The sequence below is a fragment of the Malus domestica genome, chromosome 16, assembly GCF_042453785.1.
Source record: "Malus domestica chromosome 16, GDT2T_hap1".
In the NCBI taxonomy this organism is placed as follows: Eukaryota; Viridiplantae; Streptophyta; class Magnoliopsida; order Rosales; family Rosaceae; genus Malus; species Malus domestica.
This window is the reverse complement of record NC_091676.1, coordinates 30429696-30446522: the sequence shown is the minus strand read 5'-3', so window position 1 is coordinate 30446522 and position 16827 is coordinate 30429696. Positions and strand designations below refer to the sequence as shown.

At 35.4% G+C, this 16827-nt stretch overlaps 1 long non-coding RNA gene across 1 annotated transcript; it reads right to left on the bottom strand.

The window, feature by feature from the left end:
• Positions 1–5006: 5006 nt before the first annotated feature.
• Positions 5007–6608, bottom strand: LOC139192917 (uncharacterized). The gene is made up of 2 exons (XR_011577471.1): positions 6521–6608; positions 5007–5302 (listed from the first exon to the last, which is right to left on the bottom strand). It is a non-coding gene; the product is annotated as an uncharacterized lncRNA (long non-coding RNA).
• Between the last annotated feature and the right edge of the window lie 10219 nt (positions 6609–16827).

Below are 16827 nucleotides of genomic sequence, written 5' to 3'. Positions count from 1 at the left end.
AGATTGTCAAAATATAGTTTCTTATTATAACAAGATACATGCTAATAAATAGGCAGCTCGAAGATGGGCTAATTTTGTTGATTCAATTACAGGAAATGGTTTTAAACCAATTTTTGAACATATAAAAGGTAATGACAATATATTAGCTGATATCTTATCAAGATTAATTTGTTGAACATGTATGGAATATCGTGGACCATCATCAACAAATAGCACAAGGCCACAAGGCAGAAGAGTTTCTTTCAATGGCATGATGATGCACCATCAACCTCCACCATTCAGTGGATTTCAAAATAGCATGAGCAGACCAGCATCACCACCAGTACCCACGTTCAACTTTAATGGCAATATTGTTGAAGGAATCAGAAATCCAACTCTGAGATACATGTCAAGGGTACTAGGGCTTTCTGATAGGCAGCAGGTTCTCTTAGATAATTTTTGGAATATCCAAATTAAGCAGCCAAGCATGAGGTTAGGTCATGAAAAATTAATTAGAGCTTTAGAACAAGAGTTTGATAGCTTTAATTTTAATTTCCACCAAAACCAGCAGCATATTCATTCTCTTGAGCACAACCTTCAAGTCGTCTCTAGGGACCATGAGTCATTACTTGATAAGTTTACCAAAATGAACCAAGAACTCCAATCTCTTAGAATGCAGCAAAAGGCAAATGACACCTTGAAAAGAGAATTAAAAATAGGTTTAGAAATTGATCAACATAAGAATAAAGGAAAAGAGGTTATTGAACCCATAGAACAAGAGGCTAATGAGCCCATAGAAGAAATTAAGATTGAGCTCTTAGAAGAAGACGTTGAAATGGAGCAACATCAAAGAAATGAGCAGCATTGGGTTCCGAGTGACAAAGAAAAACAAGAAAAATATGAAAGTTTTCTTAGGAATATATCTTCAGACTTAATATTAGACGATGTTTTATTAGAAGAAATTTCAAAGGCAAAACTAAGAATAATGCCAACAGATATGCAAAATGAGATCCTGAGCAGAGCATCACAATCCATGAAAGAGTTACAATTACAATTACAATGCGCCTTGTATCAGTCCATCTTTGATCCAAAACCACGGATGGATATTGTTACAAAGATGTATCCTCCATGTCTTTGTGATAGTACGGAGAATTGTATTTGTAAACCAGAGGTTAGCATAGCTATGACCAGGATTGACATGAGAGATTTTAAATCATGGCATTTTAGTTATGAGCATCAGAAAAAGCATAATGAGGTAGAAGTTACCCCTGCCTTACTATTAGAGTTTGGTTATCTCGATAAAATATTCATTAACCGTATTTCTCAACTAGAATCATTTCCTGAAAAGCTTATTAAGGTAGCAGAAGATTATCTAGAAAGGTGGAAAGAAATTTGCCTAAGATTTATTAGTAGTCCTCCAGATTGGTATGTACACATGCATAAGGAGAAAGCTAGGCATATAGCCATGATCAATGAAGAGTCCTTTAGACTAAACCCTATATCCTCACATAAGTGGACTCCTTCATACAAAGATATTTTAAAATTTAGAGGGATCCAAATGTTTGCTTTAGATGAGTTTGAAGATTTTAGGTATGATATGGTACTAGTAGCAGAAGAAGAAGAGATGTATATTTACAGCAAGATAATAATTAGTCATCAGCTTTATTGGAAGCCCCAAAAGTTCAAAGAAGAAACAGCGGAAATATATTACAAGGTGAAAGAAGATAGAGAAAGAGATGCGGAGCTAGTAGAAGGCGATGAACAATATTGGAATAATTTGTCAGAAGAAGAGATGCATAATATCGACAACATGATGGAAGCCTGAAGAACTAGCTTTAAATTAGCATAAGATGAATAGCATTATAATGTATTTCCAGACAGAAATGTCAACATCGTTGTGGTCCGTATGTAATGGCATAAGAGTAAATAAAGAGAAGAGTTTGATCTATTATAGACTTTTCATACATAAAATGTCCTTATGGTTAAGAATGAATAGTACCAAGCCCTTTTCGTTAAAACTCCCTTTTTTTTTTCTTTCCCTCCGGCAGCTGCTTGGTTTGAACCAGGTTGCTAATGCTAGCAGAGCTAGTAATCACCCAATTTTCGGCAACACCAACATACTCATCGGAGTTCCAGGGTTCTATTGATGGTGCCACTGGCTCAATCAATAGAAAGTCATGAGAATGAAATGTGTCATGTGACTAGGTGCTAGTAAAGAATAGATAATTTTTGAACTAATGTCGATAAGTTAGTATAAATTGATGTGCATGCATAGACCACATATTAAAATGGTGAGTCAACCTATTTTAAGATGTTAAGCATGGGTCGTATTCTTCAAAAATAAAAATTTTATGACTAACAATTTGTAGATATGAATATGTCATATAAAGTCGTGATGGTCACGTCTTGGTATAGAAGAATGTATGTTACTGACATAATCAATTTGCACTTGTAATTAGTAGAGTTTAAAAAATAAAATGACGCATGTTGGCCAGTGCAGCATGATAGGACCAAGCTAGTGCCAAATGGAAGAGGTTAGAAGAGTGCTTATCTTCTGTAAGGAGCTCAACTCAAAGAAGTTGTTATTAGCAGTGATATGGATGATGTGGCTACACGAGAGGCGCCCCGCATGACAACTTTGACAATAGCATGAATAGAATTTTACGGCTTTATTTTCATGTATTCCATAATTCTGAATATAAGTACATACAATCCTTATTGCATAAGAAAACAAAGGATACAAATACAACCTTCCTAAAACATGACTCTAATATTTACACAAACGGTATTGACACGATCTTCTCCTCAAACTTCTCTTTAATGAAATTTTGATAAACCTTAACATGCTTGGTCCTATCATGCTGCACTGGATTCTCGACTCTTGCCGACTTATTATCACAAAACAATTTCATCATCTCGTCCTGTTTAAAACCAAGACCCCAAAGCAACTTCTGTAACTAAAGAACCTCACATATGCCATGCACCATACCCTTATATTCGGCCCCAACAAAAGACCGTGACACCACCTTCTGTTTTTTGCTTCGCCAAGTAACCAAATTACCTCCAACAAATTTAAAATACCCAGACATAGACCTTCTATCAGTCACATCACTTGCCAAATCAACATCAGTAAATCCCTCAATCCTCATGTGACCATGGCACTTATACAAAATCCCCTTTCCTGGGGCAGACTTCAAATAAGCCAAAATTCTCATAACTACTGCCATATGATCCATGTTCAGTGAATGCATGAACTGACTCACCACACTCACTGCATAGGTAATATCAGGACGAGTGTGAGACAAATAAATTAGTCTCCCTACCAGTCTCTGATATCTACCTTTGTCAACCGGTTTCTGGTTGGGATAAATCCCTAAATAGTGTTTCTCTACAATAGGAGTGTCTACCGGTTTACATCCAAGTATGCATGTCTCCTTTAATAAATCCAGAACATATTTACGTTGAGACAAGAAAATACATCGAGATGACCGTGCTACTTCAACTCCAAGGAAATATTTTAAATCTCCCAAATTCGAAAATTCGAAAATTCGATGGCAAGGCTTGCTTCCAACTTTATCATTTCTTCCGAATCATTACCAGTTATTATCATGTCATCCACATAACTAATAAAAGCTGCCACTATACTACTTCTCCGTTTTGTAAGCAAAGTATGGTTAGAGTGACTCTGATAATACCCATTCCTTCTCATAACCTGAGTAAATCTCCCGAATCACGCACAAGGCATTATACCCCGGAGGAAAATCCATATACACTTCTTATTCCAAATGCCCATGAAGAAAAACATTCTTGATAGGGATTTTACTACTCATGTGAACGGGCTAAAAACTCCTATTATACTTGCAAGAATCACAAGGTTGTTGTATTATAAACGGATCTCGCAAGGTCGTTCTCCACATGGATTATTTAATAATTCAAAGCAAACCAAGTTTCAATTAGTTATTGTAAAGTAGAAATTGAGGTGATTGATTTTATAACCTACTTAAAATAAAAACGAATTTAATTAATTAAAATAAACAATCTGCAATATTAGAACTGGGGGAAAAAGAAAACAGTTTTGGAAGAATCAAATTAAGAAAGCACTAGGGTTCCACCATCACCTAGCAATCCTATGAACTTTTACCAATTACTTATGATATGCACATGCCACTTTGAAGGTTAGGTTTTCCTAATTTATATTCTACTTGGAACCTCCAACATAGAACGTATATCTAACTTGTAACCCGTCCGGACGTTCAGATCAAATCTGAACATGAAAGACTCATTATGCTTTATGAAAACCCTTTGAAAAACCATGCAATCCTTAAGACGTGATGTTCATCCTAAGTGAAATTACAATTATTAATCACAAGACGCCATCATCAATTTCAGGGAACCTTTCGACCAAAATTCATCAAATTACTTTTCTAAAGATCCTCATGGTGATCAGGCATTAAGACAATTAGATAGTTTTTATCCCGGTAATTAACAATTCAAAGTATGCATGCAATCAATCATAAGCAATTAAATAAAAATCACATATTCATGCTAAGGCTCAAGGCTTCGCCCTAGCAAAAGAATTTAGTTACGCATATTCATAATTGAAATCATAGAAAATATTATCAAGAAAATGGCGCCGTTGCCGGGGATTGTTTTAAATAATTCGTGCATATCAACTCTTAGTTAATTTTTTGTGTACATATCTTTTTATTATATTGCTGATTTTGTTTGGTAGGTTACAATTTGTTTCTTTTTTAGCAGTGCAACAATGGAATTTGCAGTTCCCCTTGAATTCAATCTAATACCCGGTGGACCACCTCTTTGGGTGTCATTAGCAGAAAAGGGTTATTATGGATTTGAGCCTACAGTTTGTGCTCTTTGCAATTCAAGGACCCATGATATTTTGCTATGTCCTGAGAGGAAATATTTTCTAGATTATGTCCAAGAGTATATATATATGAGAAACAATTCAAAATGGAACTGGAATAATCCCCATTCAGAGTTCTACACTCAAAGTTTGAAAGAGCATATTGGGCAATATTTTGAGTAGTTTAATGTGCCACAAGAGCTTACAGTGGAGGACAAGCTTTCTAAATTGTTGGAATTAACTGACTTATACATTGAAATAACCAATGAAGGATTTCTGATTCAAGCATTAAACTATGGGAAGAGCTTTAATGATCAAGAGGAGATTGGTGCAGGAATTGAAGAGCAATCTGCCACCCATTCACGTCCAGGAGAGAAAGCAGCATATGTTGATCTTATAATCCCACCAGAACCGAGTGCTACCCATGTTCATGTGCCACCAAAACCTTTCCCACAAAGCCTGCAGGAAGACATGAGTGTTCATATGTTAGGTGGGGTTCACACAAATTCAACAACTAATATGTTGCATGATCAGCTCTCTAACACACTGTTGGAGACAGGGCAGATGACTACTAATACAATTTAGGTTGTTGAATTGGATGGTCCAGCAGTACAAGCATTCAAATTTAAAGAAAATCTAGGCGAGTCATACAAGCAAACTATGATCCACAAGGAAACAAAGAAAAATCTTAATGGCAACCTAATTCTTCGTCAAGAAGTTCGACGAAGACGTAAACATTGCTGGAAGGGATTCTATTTTATTATAACATTTCATTCACATAGAAGGGCTAATATGAAGGATTCAACCACTTCCCTGAAACACATAATTGACAAACATCATCTCATTCCGTACCTACTGCTGTTGTATGATGATATCAAGGAGTGGTTGATTATAAGAGAACAAGTGATGTGATCATCAATTCATTCCTCTACGTCTAGCTATGGACATTAACTACAGCGCTTATTGGGAGGCAACCCAATTTTTCTAAACTCTTTTCTTTTTATTTTCGTTCATTTTATTTTCTTCCTTCTAGTCTTTATCACAAAAAACAAAAAAAACAAAAAAAAAAAAAAAAACAAAAACAAAAACAAAATCAAAAAATTGAAAAACACAAAAACAACAATTGTTTTTCATTAATCAGTATTTTATTTTGGGATTTACTCTAATTAGATTTTAAATCTGTGTTTTTTGCAGGTTGCATTTGGACTCGAAGAGCCTAAATATCCATTATGCGCACAAAATTCAACTAAATCATGCTTTCTGCAGCATTCATTCATCCACATTCATCACACCTCAACGGATGAAAATCAGTTCTGAAATACTCACAGTGGGGGTTTACTGTGCTACTTTCTACCCTGTTTGGAAACTTTCGCTCATTCTCTCTCACTTACAAATTCCATTACATACAAGTTTGGGGGTGGACCAAGCAACACAGAGGAAGGCATTTGTCAACTCCAGCATTTAGATCCAGATTTATGCTATGTTTTTGCTAAACATTCATCTAATGGAGGCATGCAAGCACAACAAATACATGGCATAAGTATAGTAGATCTATGGACGCATGCACAGACAAAAATTTACAGAGGTGAACTACAATTATCAGAGTTCTAAGTGGGCCATCATCCTAATGCTATGAAGAAATCCCAGCCAATACAATGAAGGAAGCATGTTTTATACCTTTGTAATTCTGAATCTGAGGATCTCGTGAAATCCACCGGTTTCTTGTCCACCGGATCTCGGGTTTGCTGTCCTTCATGTTCTTCATGTTTGCTATCACAGTCACTTCTAGGACTCTTGGCATCAGCACTCCTAGTTTCGTTCAGGCCACGCGTTCAAGTCTCTAAATCAATGAATCAGTGCTTTCTTTTTCATTATTTTTCCAGCGCATTGATAGGAGCATATTTATGCGCCTTAGTTAGTTAGTTCTTATGCATTTATGTTGTGTTTTCTTAGTTAAGTTAGTCTTTTAAGCTATTTTCATGTGTTTTCAGGTTTTAGAGACAAAGTGAGAAAAAGGATGCAATTTGGAGCATTTTGGAGCCAAATTAGGCTAGAATGGAGTTCATGCACATGAGGCACAAGGGATGGACGAATTTGAAGGATTGATGAAGCTAGGAAGGCGTTTCAAAGTTGAAGAATTGAAGATACAAAGTTTCCTAGTTGAAGTAGGAAAGGGCTTAAACGAAGAATTCCTAAATGAAGAAGGATTCCTAATCACTGTAGGAGTCCTAATTGAAGATGGATTCCAAGACGAATGAAGTTTCCTACTCAAGCAAGTATTCCTACATGAAGAAGAAGAATTAAAGTCAAAGAATCAGCTCAAGAGAAGGATCTTATCCAAAACCTCATCCATAACCTTATCTTAGCTTATCTTATCCAAACAAACCTTATCCTATCCTATCTTATCCTAATCCTAAACTATCCACATTCCAGCCACTTAGGAGGGTTTCTAACTAGATTAGGATGTTTAAAATGGGATTTCTAGAAGACCTAATCTTATCCTACAAAGGTGGCGCCTAGGAAACCTTTCTAGAAGCCTAAAAATCTGCCTTGTATTTCTTTCTAGAACCCTAGCTTTGTGCCGCACCCTAGACCTATTTCCCTTGGGATTTTGGTTTTCTAGAAGCCTTATCTTTTCACACTCTTTGTGCCGCACCTTATCTCCCAATCCCTTTGGGTTTTTGACTTGTTTTCCTTATAGGATTGTATGTTATTATCCTATACAGATTAGGCCTTTAAAACCTTGTCCTTGGCTATCTAGGAGTGGGATTTTAAGCCTATAAATACCACATAATGCCGCACCCTTTGACTCACCACCCTCTACCAGATTTTCACTACACCATTCACCCAACCATCCCTCATTGTGCCGTGAATTTGCAAGGAGAAGAAGGAAGAACTTTTGGAGCCGTGCATGCCATTCAAGACGTTGGATTGTTGGAGCGATTTTAGGTGTTTTCTATCTTTATGTCAATGTTTAAATTTATTTATCTTTGTTTATTTGCGAACATGAGGAACTAATTTCTTTATAGTTAGAGGGGAATTCAAAGCCATGATCATATGTTTTATATGACTTGATTTCTTCCAATTATGATTTCATAAATCGTGAATGTGGTTTACTTATCTTGTGTGTTAATTTATATGACTTGATAACTTGTTCTTGTGTGTTAATTAAGGATGCATACTTAGTTCGCATGCATGAATTTGATGCTAGAGTATAAGGGAATTTCACCTAATCGTTATTAACTTATATTCATAAATAATAAAAGTCGCTAGTCACGATTGTGTTAAGTAAATCCTTGGCAAGAGTAACATGCGTATCCCATAGTTATGAATGCCTCGTCAATGCTTATGATTTCCATTGAACTTAATGATCTTTGATATGTGTCTCTATCATGCGTATTCCATAGTTAGGGTCCTTGATAAGAATAATTTGGTTGTAATGCGTATTCCATTCAATTCAATGAATCTAGGGAAATCTGAGAATTAATTGGTGCAATCTAGTTAATTTGGGGCATTGTCATTCATGGTTTGTTGAAAGAGTAATTGGAAATCGAGTCGTATGCATATGTTTCATGTGTGGAGAAGGAACCCTCTAGCTAGCCTTTCCCCATTCTATTTCATCAAAATCGTTTTTGTTAAAGTTTGTTTTCAAAGTTTATGTTTTAAAAGTTAAATTCGTCCAAATCAACCCCCTTGCTTTTAAATCTTGTTTTTAGAGTCAAAACGTGTTTACTTTAAGTCTTTTGAGTTTTTGAAGTTCTATTTTCGTCCAAATCACTTTTTAGGTCTAGAATTGAGTCTTTTTTATTGTTATTTGCTGTTTTGAGTGTTTTGAGTTAGTTTTGAGTCTATAGAGTCTAGTTTAGTGTTTTTGAGTCTTATTTGTGTTGATTAGCACCCCTAGTTAATCCCCGGTCTAGAACGATCCCTACTTGCATCCTTACTACAATTGTCATCAATAGGGTTTAATTTGTGTGTCAACTTAATTTTCACATCACGCATATTCTCCTTGCACCAGGTCACCACTTCAAATCCCAAGTGTCTCCATCTCCTTGTCTTTTCTTTTATTTTCTGTTTTCTTTGTTATTTTATACTTTCTTTTATTGTTTCTTTCTTTTATTTGCTATTTCTGTTTTCCTAGTTTATTTTCTCTGTCTATGTTTGCTATTTTACGTTTTCAAGGTTTTAATATTTTTGTTTTCTTTTGTTTATTTTCCACACCTTGAGGACAAAGTGTGAAATAAGTTTGGGGGTGGGAAAGTAAATTTTAGGCTTTTACTTTTTTTATGTCAACTAAGAATTTTCATTCTTTTTAAGTTAATATCCATAGATTATTTTAAACGTTAGAACAAATGGACATGGTGAAGATTAATCCCATAGTAGAGTTTTTTCTATTTATTGTTACTTAGAAACTAATTCATGAATTATACTTTGAACTTTGCACATCACACCAACATGGTTTTTGGGGAGTGAGATTAAAACACTTACTTTTAGTCTAAGTTTATTTTTAATTTTTGATTTAAGTAAAGTCAGTTATTATTGTGTTATAAAGTAATAGTTGTCTCACCTGAGGTTTTGCCTAGTAACCGGGCTAGTCCTGCCTAATCAATAGTGATTCTCTCGTCAAACGGTAGAGTTTTGGCATGAGGCAGGGTGGTTAGTTGGTTTCATAGCCTTTTCAGCTCGTGTTAATAAGTCCTTAGGGGTGTTCTACACCTAGTGCCCTAAAGCCCTAGTGGTTTGGGAGTCATTGACCTAAAGCTCGCTACATGGGTTGGATCGAAAGCTTAAGTGAACTGACATTGCACGATCATTACTGTTACTGAAAAAAAAAATGTTATACATGAAAAAAAAAAGAGAAAAATTTGAAGAGAAAAAGAAAAATAAAAATAGTTATATTTAAAGTTAGTATGTGTGAAATAAAGAATGACGAGAGGTAAGAGTTTTAGTCGAGTCTCCTTAACTTTGGTTCACTTTACACCAAAGGAAGTTTGTGAATTCTTTTCTAATTGATTCTAAATGGCTTAGACTCTATGGTGGGATTGGTTGAAACGTTTGAAAAGATGTTCTAGTTTTTAAAATTTGCTATGGATTGCAACTTTGAAGGTGAAAATTTTTGTCAGTTAATTTTAGCTAGTTGTCTAGTTTGTTAAGTTTTTATTTTTGTTTGAGTCTTATTTTGCTTGAGGACAAGCAAAAAGCTAAGTTTGGGGGTATTTTGATGAGTATATTTTATATTACATATTTTACCCTAATCTTAGTATATTTTGGTTAATATTTTGGAAGAATTTTGATACTTTGAATTGTATTTTCTATATAAAACTTTCGACTTCCTCTGGAGCAAAACTGGATCAAATGGACGAATTTTGGAGTAATTCCAGTTGGAGAACGTTCGTGAGTTACTTAGCTTGATTGTAACAAAATTTAGGATTTTCCCACCAAGCGGTTATTTTCTGGCAATAAAATAAAGGAGCGATGCGCGGTGCTGGAAAATGACGTTTATGGGCTTAAATTGCGTTTTTGGAGCCCAAGATGACCTCAAATGGTTTTGTGGCCTTCTGGGTTTCCCAAACTTCATACCCAGCACTCTTTTTCTTGGGTTCCTTGATACTCATTGTCACAAACCCTTTCTTACCACGCCCAACAATATGCATCTCCAATACTTTAGACCAAAGAGGGTAGTTTGATCCATTGAGTTTTAAGGTATTCGGTATGTTTGAAGCATCATTATGTATCACCACAGGACTCACAACTAAATTGTTAGTGCGTGAACCATCTTCCAACTTCAGCCCTAGATTGTCTTTAACACCAGCCATCGCAGCAAGCACACACGCAACAAAGAACAAGGCACAGTCATGACTTGCTACAGAGATGCAGCGAGGAACACATACGTGCTAATTTCTTTTCCCTTTTTTCACAACAGCAGCAACACGGTGGGGTTTCAAGGGTTACAACTCGGCTCAAATGCCAAATAGAATTTCATGGCTTAATTTTCATGTATTGCATAATTCTGAATATAAGTACATACAGATGTGAAATATTCCAACACTCAAATTAAAACCCTATGATTGTAGTATATGTCAGTAGGGATCATTTTAGGCCGGGGATTAGAAGGGATGCTAATCTACTCAATTTAAACTTTAAAACACAAAACTAGGCTTTTATGACTCAAAACTGACCAAATTGACTCAAAACAGCAAAACTAAGTTAAAAAGACTCAAAACAACTACTAAAGAGTGATTTGGATGAATTCTAAACTAACTTGACTCAAAATACTAAATGGGGACAAATTTAAATGAAATTAACTAAACTAAGACACCAAATAAGAACTGAGGGGGGTTTTTTGACGAATTTGACAAAACTAAGTAAATTACAGCAAACAAAGTAAGCTAAAACGAGATTAAGGTGAATTCAAGGGTGAAAAACTAGTTAGAGAGTCCTTCTCCACACATGAAACATATGCACATAAATTGATTTCCAGTATTGTTTCTTCAAACCATGAATGACAACACCCTAAATTAATTGTGAATGCACTAATTAACTTTCAAATTTTCCTAAGTTCATTGAATTGAATGGACAATGCATCGCAACCAAATTATTCTTATCAAGTTCCCTATATGAACAGCATGATAGAGATACATATGAAAGATCATTATGTTCTATGAAAATCATAAGCATTGACATGGCATTCGTAACTATGAACTGCATGAGACTCGTGCCAAGAATCTACTTAACACGATTATGACTAGCAACCTTCACTACTTGTAAATATAAGTTTGTAACTATTAGGTGAAACTCCCTTATATTTTAGCATCAGATTCATGTATGCAAACTAAGTATGCATCCTCAATCAACACACAAGAATAAGTTCTCAATCAAACAGATAAGTAAATCACATTCATGTTTTAAGAAACAAAAACTGAAAGTAATCAATTCATATTAAACATATGTCCATGGCTTTGAATTCACCTCTAACTAAAAAGGAATTAGTTCTACATGTTGATAACAATTGAAAAGCAACATAAAATAAACATGGAAAAGAAACGAATGAAGAAAGAACTCTTAGAACTCCAATGGTTGTAGGTGGCTTGCGCACAAGGTCCTTCTTCTCTAATGGAAGCCACAGGAAAGGCTTTTTCTTCTCCAAAGTTGCGGCAAAGGGTGTTAATTGGTGCTTTGCGGCTGAAAGGGGGTGTAGAATTATATAGGGGGTGGTCGGTCGAAATTATGGCTGAAAACATCTATTTATAGGTTAGGGTTTGGCATAATTTCTGGAGGAAAAGGCTTAGGGTTTGCGGCACAAGGCTTGGCCTAATCCAAGGGGGAAAATAACTAGGGTTTCTAGAAGGGTTTGGGGCGCCACCTTTCTAGGGCTTCTAGAAAGGTTGTGTTTTGTGCAGAAATTGAGACTTCTAGAAGGGTTTGGGGCGCCACATTTCTAGGGCTTCTAGAAAGGTTGGTGCGGCACATGTATAAGAAAAGGGATAGGCCTTCTAGAAGGGTTTTAGGTCCCCTTGCAGCTGATTACTCATCCTCCAAGTCTTGAATTAACTTCTCCATCTCTTTAGCACATTCCTCGCTTCATTTGATCTTCAAAAACGTCCATTCCTTGTGCTCCACATGCATGCAATCCAATCCAGCCTAAATTGCTCTAAAATGCTTCAAAATGCACTTTCTTGCCAACTTTGCCAATTGGACCTACAAACACACGAAAATAGCTTAAATCACTATGATAAACACAAACTAATTATGAAAATGCAAGAAAACAAGCTAACCAAGTCGCATAAATATGCTCCTATCGAATTCCCCCACACTTAGCTTTTGCTAGTCCTTGAGCAAAACAAAGTAAACAAAACAAACAAAATAAACCTAAACCTTCCAACATTCGCCTCAAGGATTTCCAATGAAACATGACATGTTAAAAATCACTACTCCCATAGATTTTAGTTATCCTTACCCTCGAGCACAAACTTAATCACAGTCACCACTCACTAGCTCGCATTTAATCAAATTAAAACATGGTTTTGATGGTAGTAACATGCCTTAGAGAATTCCCTCAATTCCTCACCGGATATACTCTCTATTTTCACACAGATTTTCTGACTAAACTCTCTACACTAAGTATATATGAGAAGATTGATGTAAACATGTAGACTAACACTCACATATGTTATAAGTAAAGAAAGCACTTTCTGAAATTATTAATGCATGTGTATATATATATGATCTCATGAACGGGATATCACTACTTAGACGCGAGAACCAGGGATACCATATGCTCGTACCAATTTCAAACTCCACATATTGAAACACATAACAATTAAGATAGAAGTCAAAGGATTGTAATAGGGCTAAGGGTATTGGCTAACAAAGAAAGGTTAAGGATAAACAAAGTTTCTTAATGCAATAGTAAGCACAAATAATGAAATTGACACTTAGAATTCACTTCTGAATGTAGCAAATAACTTTCAATTCAAAGAGGTGATTCACATAATACTTAGGGCCAGATTCAAACTTTTGGACCCTTTTTCTCAACTTTTTCTTCTTTTTCACTTTTTTTCCCCGTTTTTCTTTCTACTCACGTACCACACTTGATTTCTACAATATGTTTGATCAAAAGGAATTCCCTCTAAGTCATGCTCCACTATACTTTAAGAACAAGGGTATGGATAGTCCTATTCTAGGCTAGGTTGGGATAATGTGGCTAACAAGGAAAGTAGGCTAAATAAAGCTCAAAGGGGTTAAACCTACAAAATAAATGCATGGGATGAAGGCTTTTTGGCTCTAGTGGTAACTACTAAACAACTTCATCTTGTTATATGTTATGCACTCAATTTGAAGTTTTGAATGTGTTGGAAATATGCCCTGAAAGTCAATCTTTGGAAGAAACCTTTCAGGACAATTGAATCGATGTATGGATGACTCTTATACATCAAATGGCAAAGATACTAATTAGGACTATCTCAATAAACAATATATGTCCTAAATAGTGTATCCATGGACAATGGATCGATTGAAGAAGTAATCTAATGATGTTAGACTACAGAGACCTTCTTCACATAACCAAATGTCCAAAAAGGTTCCTGGTCATTGGATTGTCGGAGGGATACTGACAATGCGTAGACCGGTACATACTGTGTCCGCTTCAATTGGAAGGATGGAAAGTCTCATCCCATTCGTGTTGTGACACTAAGATAAGTATGTAGGTGCTCATTAAGGGAATGAGTTCACTGAACACAATCGAACGAGAGTACTTGCATGAAGGTCTACTCACATGTCAAGCAAGTAACTCTAATGGTTGGAATAATGTAAGTAGTCCTTTGACCTGAGGCATCGTCGTTGTCTTGTGGTTAAGTACTTGATCTTTGATTATGTCAAAAGTCACTCTATCAGAATGTCAACGGCATAGTTGGGGTTAAGCCACTTAGTCATGAAGGCAAGTGTATGCGCAACAAGGAATCTCTAATCCTCGATAAGAGAGGAAGAATACTCTAAGATATGATTCGGGAATCTTTGGCCGAAGTATCGAGCGTAATAAAGGAAAGCGTTCCTATACGACTCAATTGAATCATATAAGAAGGAATAATCACATTAGGGGTTTGACATAATATATCCATACCCTAATGATGTGATTGAGAGTATTGTTTTAGAGAAGGATCGAATTACATTGTAATTCCAACTGAATAGGTTCTCCGAATAAACTTCTACATTAGCTTGGGTAGCTATGACATATGGTTAGATGTCACTAATAGCTTGTGAGTTCTTCTAGATGATTAAATGTAGTCGTCAAAGAAGAAAGGTGAATTAAAATGAAGTTTTAATTCACTAAGTGATTGAATTAAATATAATCAATTGGATTGATGCCAATCACCTCACTGCCTTGCTAATTAGAACCTAAAAGATTGTTCACCAATACACTATTGTAGTGAGTAACTAATGGATGATGGAAATAATTAATTGGATTAATTAAGTGTTGTGATTAATTTAGAAAGTCTAAAGAAATCATAAAAGCGATAAAGATCGTTTTGGGCTTAAAGAAACGTTCGGGTTTAATTGGGCCCATTGGGCCTAAACCCATTGGGCTTTTATTCAAGCATTGGATGACTTGAAATAATAAAAGCCCAAAGCCCAAACCAAACACTAAAGGGCCGGCCATTTTAGGTGTGGAAAGGGTGAGATATTTAGTCAAGTTGTTGGCTAGGTTTCTTTTGTCTATATAAGGAACTTTATAGAGATATTGTTCATCAGGGTTTTTGTGTGTTTAAAACAACAAAGAGGCAAAAGAAATATCTCTCTAAAACACATCAAAGGCCGGCCACCTTGGGGTGATTTTACTAACACATCTTTCACCCTTTGGTTATTCCTTCATCCTTCTCACTACACTAGTGGGTGAGGATCTTTAGAGGTTTCCTACTTTGGAAACTTGAAGAGAACCTAGGAGCACTCATACTATCAAAGTGGAGGAGGCAAGGAGGGAAGCTAGGCTCAAGGAGTTCAAGGAACAAAGGGCTTGGAGGTGGTCCATCCTTGGTCTCAAGTCTAGATCAAGAGGTATAAGACTAAACCTTCACTTTGTTCTTCTCTATAAATTGTTTTGATGCATTATATATAAACCTATGAACCTTGAAGGGGATTTGCATGACTATAGCTTTGATAATTTGTTATAAATGCTTCCGCTGCTTTCGTATATTAAATTTGATTTGTATATGCATGATAGTCATTTTGATATCCCTATATGTGAAAACTCATAATTTTCCCTTCAAGTGGTATCAGAGCCAAAGGTTTATGTATAATGTGTCCTTTTGGATTTTATGCATATGGGTATTAATGTTATGTATAACATATTATTGTTTCATTCAAAGTATGTTTATCTTTTGTTTTTCAATAGTTGAAAAATGTTAGTCAAAAGTTGAGAAAGATATGTATGCAAAAGATGTTTTGTATGCATGAATGAAAAATGAGTTTAGAACTAGTTTGACATATTATTTCTTCATTTAAAAGTATGTTTATCTTTTGTTTTTCAATGGTTGAAAAATATAAATCAAGAGTTGAAAAAGATATGCATGTAAAAAGATGTTTTGTATGCATTAATGAAGAATAAGTCATGAACAAAATTTGGGGTTTTGTTCTTTGTGGTTGGCACGGTTTTGGGGGTTTTTTGAGCATGTGTTTGTGTTTTATTGTAAGACACTCACACATCATTTTAAAGCTAGAAAGTAGAAACCTTGTCACTTTTGTTTTTTGGGTTTGAAAATCACCAAGAATACACAAATCTTGAAAAAGTGTTCATGGTTTTGTTCTTGGTGTTCATAGTTTGGTTTTGGGTGAAAATGGTTTTATTTGGTTTTCATGCATGGTTTTATGGTTTTGGATGATGTTCTTACCATCCATAACTATATTAAAACTTATAAAACCCTAGACTTGTCTAGGAGATTTCCATCACCTTTCTCATTAAAGCCTTTTAATGCCAAAACCAAGTGACATGCAAAATTTGGATTTTTTCTACTTTGCATTGAATTAAAGCATGTGGGTGAGACTTCCCACCCCCCCCCCCATTAATTGGCCGGCCACCCTAGTGGATTTATCCACTTGGGGGGGGGGGCTTTTTGTAATTTGAAAAAGATATTTTATACTTTTGAGTATTTACGGTTTGACCCCTAACTTTTTCATATTTGCATTTAAGCCCCTACTAACTAGAAAGTTAAAATATTTGATTTTAATTTTGTTAGTTGTTTAAACTCATAATACTATTATGCCCATATGCACTAAATCTAAATGTTTATGTTGCATTCCATTTAATTATTTAAATGTGTTTAAATAGTTATAAAATGGGTGACTATGGACTTATGCCTTAAACGATAATTGAGCTATGAGATAAGGCGCTAAAATCAAATTGTTTGAACCTTGGGAATGTGTTTTAATTACTGTTTAATTGGACCTTGTCACGTTTGACGTTAATCTATCTCTCCCCTTTTAGTATATGT